We start from the raw sequence: 12565 nt of genomic DNA, 5'->3' as shown, positions 1-12565 counted from the left end.
TCCATCACTACTGCAGCCTTTTTTTTTTTTGGTACCCAACAAATTTTGGGTACCAAAAAAAACTGCCAAGGTGCAATTTCCACACAAATGAAAAAACGCCAGAAAAAACGCCAGACGCAGGAAATTGCACTTCCGTTTTTTCAGGCATTTTTTCAGGTGTTTTTTCAAACCAAAAAAGGCAGGACACAAAAACAAGTAGAGACTTAGCCTTACCTCGTTATTCGATTTTTTGACCATAACTTTTTTATTTTATGTGGCTGCACTATTATTGCCGTATCTCGCTGTGTTGCTGATATCTCTAGTTCGTGTTTTGCAATATCCCACAGTGAGTATCTGGCGGTGGAATTCCAGTCCTCCTCGCTCGCTGGGAGAGTCAAGTGCCCGATTATTGACTCTCTTCAGATGTTACAAGGAGGCGCGGAGTGTTTCCCTTGGGTGGCGGCGCGGTCTTCTGAGGGTTACCATTCCTTGCGCAATTCTGTGGCGGCTTCTTCAGACCAGGGACATTTCTTCGAAAAGAAAAAGACGCTCACGTGTGTTAGATAGAACAGTAGTTTAATAAACACCAGCAACAGAGAAAATGCATATTATCCTAACACTATACGTGAAACGTAAGGTTTAATTTAAAGGGGTCCTGAGATTGAAAGCCCAGGAAGGGTCCAGTATATTTGTAAGTATAGTCCCATAATATACATGTATGTTGTATAGTATAAAGTTTAGCAGTATAGTATGTTGACACCATTTGGCACTGTCAAACGTCAAAGATAATAAATATATCTACATACACACAGAGGTAAGGGCAGAAACCTCACTGATATTAAAACATGTTGCATTTTCTTCCCAACATGTTTCACCCTACAGGTGCTTTCCTCTGGGGACGTACGAAAATGTGGGGATCACCTGGTGACCTTTGATGACTTCAAGCTGTGGCTCCCCAAATGTTGCCAAACTACAATTCCCAGCATGCTTGCACAGCGGGCATTCTGGGAATTGTAGTTTTGCAACATCTGGGGGGGGGGGAGCACAGATTGGAGACCCTTAGAGAAAACAATAGCAAAAGTGAGGGGCCCATCTAAACTTGAGTCAATCATACACTGGCAGTGTACACACACAGAGTCATTGCAGAAACCTTACTGATATTAAAACATATTGCCATTTTCCCCAACATGTTTCGCCCTACAGGTGGCGTCCTCAGAGGCAATGATAGTTGAAGTTGTATATACGTTCAAAGTGAACAGTATATGTGAAGTTAACCTGATGACCTTAGAAATGTAGTCTCCAAACTCTGTGATCTGCAGTCAATTGATGGATTGGACATGCAATGGCAGTGTACACACAGGGAGTAATCACAGGAACCTTACTGATATTATAACATAGTGTGATTTCCACGTGTTTCACCCTACAGGTGGCATCCTCAGGGGCAATGATAGTTGAGGTTAGATATACATTCAAAGTGAACAGAAGGTGTAGAGATAACCTGGTGACCTTAGAGCAGTGGTCTTCAAACTGTGACCCCCCCAGATATTGCAAAACTACAACTCCCAGCATGCCAGAACAGCCAACGTATGTGGACTTCTGTGACTGTGAAGCCTTAATCTGTAGAACCATAAGAACAAGAAGCTCTCTGACACTTTCCAGCTTATAGCAGTGTAACATTTGGAGCACGTAGAGTTCATCTCCATCGTGGTCGCTGTTCCAGCATTAGCACCTAATCAGCGACTACTGTTCCATGTGTAGAGGACGGGCTGCGTGTGGTTCCCGTGTTACTCCATCAGCGTCTCTGCATCATATATAAAATATTACAACTCCCCAAAATCCAATAATCTACTACTAATTCCCCGGCGGATGTTTTTACCATCAGGCTGAAATGTGGAGAATCGTCCAGAGAACCCGTCACGTACTAACATGGAAAATGCGTCTTCTTTACAAGGTTTCAGTGTTACCGGAGAACCTCACAGAACAAATGATCCGAATCTGTGGTAAATTTCCTACAATTACGGCCACAGCTGCAGGACGGCTGATTCCATACGGCTGTGTTCACACTGTGCGCTCTGATAATACCGATCTGAGGAAGGGAGGGCACCTCCCAAAACGTGTCATCCCCATTTTTTTTTATTTTCTTTGATTCAATAAAAGTGGTTCCACTGTGAACCTTTTACATTATATATTCAGTCCATCTCCTTCATTTCCGAGGAAGCCGCAGCGCCATCTTCAGAAGTTTTTTTTTTTCAAGCTTCTCCTCAATTGCAACAGGACCGTAGTGCAGCAGCGACTCCACCTACATTGAGTACCCCATTATCACTGAGGTGATTCATTTATGGTACTCGTGGTGAGCGGCCTTCTATGTGGTCTCTTCAGCCAATCCTTGAATTCCCTACTCTTGTTATCAAGGGTAATGCGGCTGCGCTAGGCGCCGGTATCGGTCTCCTCTTTTTTTTCTCCTACAAAGTGCAGCATGTGGACACCAAAATGAAAGACAACAGAGACCATTATAAGTCATTAAAGGGGTACTCCGGCGAACCAAACCCATAGCCCATCCTTTCCCTCTCATCAGTTGTCTAAACATCGAACTCGTAAGTTACAAAGCATAGTTGCTGAAACAGCGCAGTCAGCCATAAACCATCACATCGGGACACAAAGGCGTCACATATATTATAGAAATGTTTTAAAATTGCAAGAGAACAAAGTTGTCATCCAAGTCCCGGAGTTCCGCTGTCTGTAACGGAGGTTCGCCGGCGCTTGCATCACTAAGGACGCGTTGCTGCAGAGGCCGGTCACGTGACTGACATGCAGCCAATGCGGCCACAGGGCGTTTCTAGCTCAGTATCTCATAGTAAACAGGGATCCGAATCCTCATGAGGTTAGATACGCCCCATGACCGGATTGGCTGCATTCTGTCTCATAGATGAGGTTATAACCTATGATGACAATTACAGCCTCATCTTTATAAGGGGGAGAACTTGTACAATTGGGGGCTTTTGCCCGACTGTATATGTGTGTTGGGATCCATTGTCTCCGGGGGTATACAGTTGTGGTGGTGGATTGAGGGATAAAGCCTTGTGGGGTGTAGGGTAGTTAGGGTGTTGCTGTTCAGGATAGTTAAGGGCGCTGCTAACCCTTGTCACTCGTGACGCCAGGGTGAGGGTTAAATTCTGTAATCTTGATAGGCCTATTCTCACCCTTCCCAAGAGCAATAGGTGATGCAGAAATAAAGGATTGTCCACAACCGCTGTTAACTGAAAACTTGCAGGAACTTTTACTGAAGAATTTCTGTACATGCAGCAATAGTAACAGTCCAGATAACAGAGTCTCTATAGATATAGCTGAGCAGCGATTGACAGACGGTTGGGATCAGATGAGCTCAATTTAGCTTCTGAAGGATTGTATAGCAGAGATCCGCTGGATTTAGGGGTGCGTTTAGGTCCAGTGATCTTGCGATGAGTAGCGGGGAATTGCTTAGTATATCCGCTATGTTAGAGACCGAGGCCGCACGGCTTTGGCCTAGTAAATTGTCTTGTAAGCTGCGGAGGTCCTACCTCTTCCAGAGTCAGCAACCCAAGAGAGAAGAGATGCTGCTTGCTTGGCAGCACAGGAACAAGAGAGAGAGATTAATGGCTGCAGCTCCATTATATGGGCAGGGGCTGAGCCGTTTTGGATTGGTCCAATCAGCTGTCACTCACCGTTACACTGCATTGTGGGTGATCACCTGACTACAAGCACCAAAGGTCCTTTAGCAAAACCATAGAGTTCTGATCTAATCACGTGACCCGCAGGTCCTGCTACTCTCGGAACAGGTAGATAATTAAATATATACAGATCTATATTTATACTTATATTTATATTGATATGAACTTCTATATAGTCATTGACTAACTGAGGGGTGACAAGGGGAAAACTACAAAAGAGGGACCCCGACGCCCTAGGGACTCTGACTATGGGGACCTCTATACAGGTAACGTATACAATACACAGTACATCGGGAGTCCTTCTGGTATATACTGCACCTCCGACAGACGGTGAACACCTGATGTGACTGAGCTCTGACTCCTGCTGGTGGATCTTATTATATTATTATTATATTATTATATTATTATTGTTTTGTAAACACTCAGGACACTTATCTGGTTTATGTATCAGTGAAATATATTTGGGTTATTATACTGTGGTCAGTGGATCTCACGGATAGAATAGATGGCGGTGAGATTTAGTCCATCCGGTGCGGATGACTTGTTGTTTATTGTTCTGTGGCCGGATCATCTCACCGTAGACATTCCATACAAGAAGTAATCGTTATGGTAATTGTTTTGTCGCCCACGCACTGGTCCATGGAGTGCAGTAGAGATGGGCAGAGGTCTTCTTTAACCTCCAGTCCACGGGTCACAGGTTCAGCTCACGTATATGAGATGTTTGTGATTTTGAATAATGGAGATAGAGGAGCGTTCACACCTACCAGTGAGGCTAATAGGATACGTTCTGGGGTCTCACACGTGTCCTCCATCTTGTCCTATAGACCCTGTGACCCCTTGGGTTGGATCCGGTGGGATTGATCCTGACTTCTCCCGTTCTGAAGTAATTGGTGATTCTTGACGTCCGGTGATTTACGGTTTATTTTGCGGTACAAAGAATGAAGAATTGACCGCACTTGTTGATCTTTGGCGCTGTGCAGGTCCACGGAGGTTCCACCAGGCCGGATGTGATGAGCTCCTGTTTATTTGCCCGGTTGCCTGACGACCAATGTGTTCTTATAGTGAACGATAGTTTCACTAATCTCCTGATCACAAATAATGTTGTCATGACAACAATAAATTCTTTGTACGTATTAAATCTTCTGCCTTCACCAAAACCTTATTGTTCCCCGTGTATCGTAATTCTGTGATGTAAAGTGCGGAGCCAGGTCTGTCTCCTGTCTGCCATGTTAATGTGACAGCCACAATTATAAGTGTCATTCACAAGCCGTCGTCCTGTAGATAGCTGTCACTGCCCGACCCGAGTCCCTGCTCTGTGTCCTTAATAACACTGTATAGAAATGTATAGATTAGATCTGCGGAGAATCTAGTGGAGGAGATTTTAAGAAGCACTCCAGGATAATTGTTTATTCTTATATAGTGCAGCATAGGCTATTATTAGAGAATAATGGAGAGGTCCTTGTGTATGTCTTGTGCTTACCTGTTTCAGCTCATGTGGCAGGCATGGAGTTTTTAGCCATATTGATTACAATTGCGATCACTGAAATTATTTCCTAATGCTGCCTACATTTTCCATAAGTCTGGCTTTGCAGAGAGAGGGAGTGGAGTCTCATCACTGCACCCGGTGAGTGGTGCAGTGTTTTTGGGCTAGATTTTTCCACTTTGGATAATGTCTACATCCCTGGTGGTCTAGGGCAGTGAAGTGGATAATGTCTATATCCCTGGTGGTCTAGGGCAGTGAAGTGGATAATGTCTATATCCCTGGTGGTCTAGGGCAGTGAAGTGGATAATGTCTATATCCCTGGTGGTCTAGGGCAGTGAACTGGATAATGTCTACATCCCTGGTGGTCTAGGGCAGTGAACTGGATAATGTCTACATCCCTGGTGGTCTAGGGCAGTGAAGTGGATAATGTCTATATCCCTGGTGGTCTAGGGCAGTGAAGTGGATAATGTCTATATCCCTGGTGGTCTAGGGCAGTGAACTGGATAATGTCTACACCCCTGGTGGTCTAGGGCAGTGAACTGGATAATGTCTACATCCCTGGTGGTCTAGGGCAGTGAACTGGATAATGTCTACATCCCTGGTGGTCTAGGGCAGTGAAGTGGATAATGTCTATATCCCTGGTGGTCTAGGGCAGTGAAGTGGATAATGTCTATATCCCTGGTGGTCTAGGGCAGGGAAGGGGTAAATGTCAGTGTCCCTATTGGTCCAGGGTCAATACATGGAGTTATTGTCATAATTTCTGGTGTCTATGGCAGTGAACAGGTTAATGTCCCCATCCTCGTTGGTCTGGAGCCGTGAATCATATAGAATATATAGAGCGGTTATTATTATTAATACAAGATGGAATATTTATACTTTATATTTCCTTATTGACCTTATATGAAGCAGTAACCGCCCCTTTATATAAATAGTCCCTTCCGTTACTTCCATTTATAATGATTATTATCTATAGAGAGATTATGATGACAAACTCCTACGCGCTCATTAGTGGGCGAACCGCAACCGTCTGAGCGCAGCCGCATCCTGTTTGGCAGCAAAGGTGAAGTTATAGGATTTAATTAAGGATAATTAGAGACAGACACATAGGAGCAGTATACAGAACAGGCCTTAAAGGGGCACTCCACCTCTACCTGTGGATATATAGGATTTAATTAAGGATAATTAGAGACAGACACATAGGAGCAGTATACAGAACAGGCCTTAAAGGGGCACTCCACCTCTACCTGTGGATATATAGGATTTAATTAAGGATAATTAGAGACAGACACATAGGAGCAGTATACAGAACAGGCCTTAAAGGGGCACTCCACCTCTACCTGTGGATATATAGGATTTAATTAAAGGTGATTGGAGACAGACACATAGGAGCAGTATACAGAACAGGCCTTAAAGGGGCACTCCACCTCTACCTGTGGATATATAGGATTTAATTAAAGGTGATTGGAGACAGACACATAGGAGCAGTATACAGAACAGGCCTTAAAGGGGCACTCCACCTCTACCTGTGGATATATAGGATTTAATTAAAGATGATTAGAGACAGACACATAGGAGCAGTATACAGAACAGGCCTTAAAGGGGCACTCCACCTCTACCTGTGGATATATAGGATTTAATTAAAGATGATTAGAGACAGACACATAGGAGCAGTATACAGAACAGGCCTTAAAGGGGCACTCCACCTCTACCTGTGGATATATAGGATTTAATTAAAGATGATTAGAGACAGACACATAGGAGCAGTATACAGAACAGGCCTTAAAGGGGCACTCCACCTCTACCTGTGGATATATAGGATTTAATTAAAGATGATCGGAGACAGACACATAGGAGCAGTATACAGAACAGGCCTTAAAGGGGCACTCCACCTCTACCTGTGGATATATAGGATTTAATTAAAGATAAATAGAGACAGACACATAGGAGCAGTATACAGAACAGGCCTTAAAGGGGCACTCCACCTCTACCTGTGATTCCCGGGAACGTCCTGGCTCTATACATTCTAATAGAGAAGATGTCTGGCAGCGTCCTCTCCGTCCAGTTTACGATTCTTTATGGTTCCTTCTGGGATGAGAACAATTCGACATTTTCCAGATGTTTCTCTAGACTTCTCGCCGGCTGTAAAGCATAAAATCCACTTGTTTATGATGAAAACTTAAAGGGGATTTCCATGTAACATTTTTATGACAGAGGTTAAAGTTTCGCATTGATGGCCGCTGAGAAGAATGGGAAGAAACTTGTATATATCAAAAGAATCTGAAACTAAAAAAAGTCAGAAGACCCCTTAAAGCAAAGACCAGGGGGAGATTTATCAAAACCCGTCCACAGGAAAAGATGCTGAGTTGCCCATAACAACCAATCAGATCGCTGCTTTCATTTTTCAGAGCCCTTGTTAATAATGAAAGACGCGACCATCACAGCGACAGGCAAGTCTGTTACATCCTGTTATCTGTGGGGGGGGGGGGGATCCTGTTATCTGTGGGGGGGGGGGGGCGGGGGGGATCCTGTTATCTGTGGGGGGGGATCCTGTTATCTGTGGGGGGGGGGATCCTGTTATCTGTGGGGGGGGGATCCTGTTATCTGTGGGGGGGGGGGGATCCTGTTATCTGTGGGGGGATCCTGTTATCTGTGGGGGGGGGATCCTGTTATCTGTGGGGGGGGGGGGATCCTGTTATCTGTGGGGGGGGGATCCTGTTATCTGTGGGGGGGGGGATCCTGTTATCTGTGGGGGGGGGGGATCCTGTTATCTGTGGGGGGGGGGGGATCCTGTTATCTGTGGGGGGGGGGATCCTGTTATCTGTGGGGGGGGGATCCTGTTATCTGTGGGGGGGGGATCCTGTTATCTGTGGGGGGGGGGATCCTGTTATCTGTGGGGGGGGGGGATCCTGTTATCTGTGGGGGGGGGGATCCTGTTATCTGTGGGGGGATCCTATTATCTGGGGGGGGGATCCTGTTATCTGTGGGGGGGGATCCTGTTATCTGTGGGGGGGGGATCCTGTTATCTGTGGGGGGGGATCCTGTTATCTGTGGGGGGGGGGGATCCTGTTATCTGTGGGGGCATCCTGTTATCTGTGGGGGGGATCCTGTTATCTGTGGGGGGGGGATCCTGTTATCTGTGGGGGGGATCCTGTTATCTGGGGGGGGGGATCCTGTTATCTGGGGGGGATCCTGTTATCTGTGGGGGGGGGGATCCTGTTATCTGTGGGGGGGATCCTGTTATCTGTGGGGGGGGGGATCCTGTTATCTATGGGGGCATCCTGTTATCTGTGGGGGGGATCCTGTTATCTGTGGGGGGGGGGATCCTGTTATCTGTGGGGGGGGGATCCTGTTATCTATGGGGGCATCCTGTTATCTGTGGGGGGGGATCCTGTTATCTGTGGGGGGGGGATCCTGTTATCTGTGGGGGGGGATCCTGTTATCTGTGGGGGGGGGATCCTGTTATCTGTGGGGGGATCCTGTTATCTGCGGGGGGGATCCTGTTATCTGTGGGGGGGATCCTGCTATCTGCGGGGGGGGGGGATCCTGTTATCTGTGGGGGGGATCCTGTTATCTGTGGGGGGGATCCTGTTATCTGTGGGGGGGGATCCTGTTATCTGCGGGGGGGATCCTGTTATCTGCGGGGGGGGATCCTGTTATCTTTGGGGGGGGATCCTGTTATCTGTGGGGGGGATCCTGTTATCTGTGGGGGGATCCTGTTATCTGTGGGGGGGGGGGATCCTGTTATCTGTGGGGGGGGGGATCCTGTTATCTGTGGGGGGGGGGATCCTGTTATCTGTGGGGGGGATCCTGTTATCTGTGGGGGGGATCCTGTTATCTGCGGGGGGGGGGGATCCTGTCATCTGCGGGGGGGATCCTGTTATATGGGGGGGATCCTGTTATCTGGGGGGGATCCTGTTATCTATGGGGGCATCCTGTTATCTGTGGGGGGGGATCCTGTTATCTGTGGGGGGATCCTGTTATCTATGGGGGCATCCTGTTATCTGTGGGGGGGGGTCCTGTTATCTGCGGGGGGATCCTGTTATCTGCGGGGGGATCCTGTTATCTGCGGGGGGATCCTGTTATTTGCGGGGGGATCCTGTTATCTGCGGGGGGGATCCGGTTATCTGCGGGGGGGGGGGGGGATCCTGTTATCTGCGGGGGGGGGGATCCTGTTATCTGCGGGGGGGGGGGATCCTGTTATATGCGGGGGGGATCCTGTTATATGTGGGGGGAATCCTGTTATCTGGGGAGGATCCTGTTATCTATGGGGGCATCCTGTTATCTGTGGGGGGGGGGGGGGGTCCTGTTATCTATGGGGGCATCCTGTTATCTATGGGGGCATCCTGTTATCTGTGGGGGGGGGGGTCCTGTTATCTATGGGGGGATCCTGTTATCTGCGGGGGGGGGGATCCTGTTATCTGCGGGGGGGGGGATCCTGTTATCTGCGGGGGGGGGGGGATCCTGTTATATGCGGGGGGGATCCTGTTATATGTGGGGGGAATCCTGTTATCTGGGGAGGATCCTGTTATCTATGGGGGCATCCTGTTATCTGTGGGGGGGGGGGGTCCTGTTATCTATGGGGGCATCCTGTTATCTGTGGGGGGGGGGATCCTGTTATCTGTGGGGGGATCCTGTTATCTATGGGGGCATCCTGTTATCTGTGGGGGGGGGGGTCCTGTTATCTATGGGGGGATCCTGTTATCTGTGGGGGGGGGATCCTGTTATCTGTGGGGGGGATCCTGTTATCTGTGGGGGGGGGTCCTGTTATCTGTGGGGGGGATCCTGTTATCTGTGGGGGCATCCTGTTATCTGTGGGGGGGGGATCCTGTTATCTGTGGGGGGATCCTGTTATCTATGGGGGCATCCTGTTATCTGTGGGGGGGGGGGGTCCTGTTATCTATGGGGGGATCCTGTTATCTGTGGGGGGGGGATCCTGTTATCTGTGGGGGGGGATCCTGTTATCTGTGGGGGGGGGGTCCTGTTATCTGTGGGGGGGATCCTGTTATCTGTGGGGGCATCCTGTTATCTGTGGGGGGGGGATCCTGTTATCTGTGGGGGGATCCTGTTATCTATGGGGGCATCCTGTTATCTGTGGGGGGGGATCCTGTTATCTGTGGGGGGATCCTGTTATCTATGGGGGCATCCTGTTATCTGTGGGGGGGGGGGGTCCTGTTATCTATGGGGGGATCCTGTTATCTGTGGGGGGGGGATCCTGTTATCTGTGGGGGGGGATCCTGTTATCTGTGGGGGGGGGTCCTGTTATCTGTGGGGGGGATCCTGTTATCTGTGGGGGGATCCTGTTATCTGTGGGGGGATCCTGTTATCTGTGGGGGGGGGGGGTCCTGTTATCTATGGGGGCATCCTGTTATCTGCCACCCAGAGGAAACCAATATAAGTTATCTCCTCCCTCCTTCCCTTTCTCTTCCTTCCATTCCCTCCTCCATCTCCTCCCTCCTTCCCTTTCTCTTCCTTCCATTCCCTCCTCCATCTCCTCCCTCCTTCCCTTTCTCTTCCTTCCATTCCCTCCTCCATCTCCTCCCTCCTTCCCTTTCTCTTCCTTCCATTCCCTCCTCCATCTCCTCCCTCCTTCCTTCTTTCCTCCTTCCGTCCTCCATCCCTAAATAATGCCGCCATGTCCAGCAGAGTGATACATGCGCTCAGTCCCCGATCCCTCCATTGGCGCCCCAGTGAACAGATTTGTGGTGATTACATAGACTTCTATAGACCTGGACATCCCCTTTAAGTAAACCTATCCAGTGTTGATGTGTTAGTCAGGGGCCCCAGATGCCATGAAGTTGACTCCTCTGTAGTGACTGTGAGGGGCATTGATCGCAGCGAATGGTTTCAGTAATGGATATAGGGTGGGGTTATTCTTTAAGGAATAGACTGAGACGGCCAAGAAAAGATGAAGTAATAAGAGTCATGTATGGAAACGGTGATATGGAATTTAATGGGACCTCGCCGTCTCCTTGTATTAGTCTGACTGGACTTCTCCTAGACGTATACTGTGTGCCGCCATATAGCGCCATATAATGGACATATTCTCCCCTGATAGCAGAATTACACCCCAGGACTCCGCGGGATTCTTCACCGAAATGTCCATAAAAAATCCGAGAAGTTCGGCAGTAAGACACAAATATATATTTTGTAAAATATAAATCCTGTAAAAAATTGGTTTATAGGATGAGACACTAAATAATCTTATCACAGCTCAGCTATGAACCCATAACAACCAATCACAGCTCAGCTATGAACCCATAACAACCAATCACAGCTCAGCTCTCAGCCCATAACAACCAATCACAGCTCAGCTCTCAGCCCATAACAACCAATCACAGCTCAGCTCTCAGCCCATAACAACCAATCACAGCTCAGCTCTCAGCCCATAACAACCAATCACAGCTCAGCTCTCAGCCCATAGCGACCAATCACAGCTCAGCTCTCAGCCCATAGCGACCAATCACAGCTCAGCTCTCAGCCCATAGCGACCAATCACAGCTCAGCTCTCAGCCCATAGCGACCAATCACAGCTCAGCTCTCAGCCCATAGCGACCAATCACAGCTCAGCTCTCAGCCCATAGCAACCAATCACTGCTCAGCTCTCAGCCCATAGTAACCAATCACAGCTCAGCTCTCAGCCCATAACAACCAATCACTGCTCAGCTCTCAGCCCATAGTAACCAATCACAGCTCAGCTCTCAGCCCATAGCAACCAATCACTGCTCAGCTCTCAGCCCATAGTAACCAATCACAGCTCAGCTATGAACCCATAACAACCAATCACAGCTCAGCTCTCAGCCCATAGTAACCAATCACAGCTCAGCTCTCAGCCCATAACAACCAATCACAGCTCAGCTCTCAGCCCATAGTAACCAATCACAGCTCAGCTCTCAGCCCATAACAACCAATCACAGCTCAGCTCTCAGCCCATAGGAACCAATCACAGCTCAGCTCTCAGCCCATAACAACCAATCACAGCTCAGCGCTCAGCCCATAACAACCAATCACAGCTCAGCTCTCAACAACCAATCACAGCTCAGCTCTCAGCCTCCCATAGGAACCAATCACAGATCAGCGCTCAGCCCATAACAACCAATCACAGCTCAGCTCTCAGCCCATAGTAACCAATCACAGCTCAGCTCTCAGCCCATAACAACCAATCACAGCTCAGCGCTCAGCCCATAACAACCAATCACAGCTCAGCTCTCAGCCCATAGTAACCAATCACAGCTCAGCTCTCAGCCCATAGTAACCAATCACAGCTCAGCTCTCAGCCCATAGTAACCAATCACAGCTCAGCTTTCATATCATGAAGAGCTGAACTGTGATTGGTTTAGGTTTGTGCGGCAACATTTGAAGGGCCACAGTTTGAAAGCGCTGGTATAAATGAATTGAG

The 12565-nt window shown here is 48.3% G+C and overlaps 1 long non-coding RNA gene across 1 annotated transcript; it reads right to left on the bottom strand.

The window, feature by feature from the left end:
• Positions 1-235: 235 nt before the first annotated feature.
• Positions 236-11240, bottom strand: LOC130302300 (uncharacterized). Its single transcript, XR_008852579.1, has 3 exons — positions 11127-11240; positions 7158-7308; positions 236-509 (listed from the first exon to the last, which is right to left on the bottom strand). It is a non-coding gene; the product is annotated as an uncharacterized LOC130302300 (long non-coding RNA).
• Positions 11241-12565: the final 1325 nt, after the last annotated feature.

This window comes from Hyla sarda, unplaced genomic scaffold (genome assembly GCF_029499605.1).
Source record: "Hyla sarda isolate aHylSar1 unplaced genomic scaffold, aHylSar1.hap1 scaffold_116, whole genome shotgun sequence".
In the NCBI taxonomy this organism is placed as follows: Eukaryota; Metazoa; Chordata; class Amphibia; order Anura; family Hylidae; genus Hyla; species Hyla sarda.
Note: the sequence above shows the minus strand (reverse complement) of the source record. Positions and strands in the feature narration are given on the sequence as shown.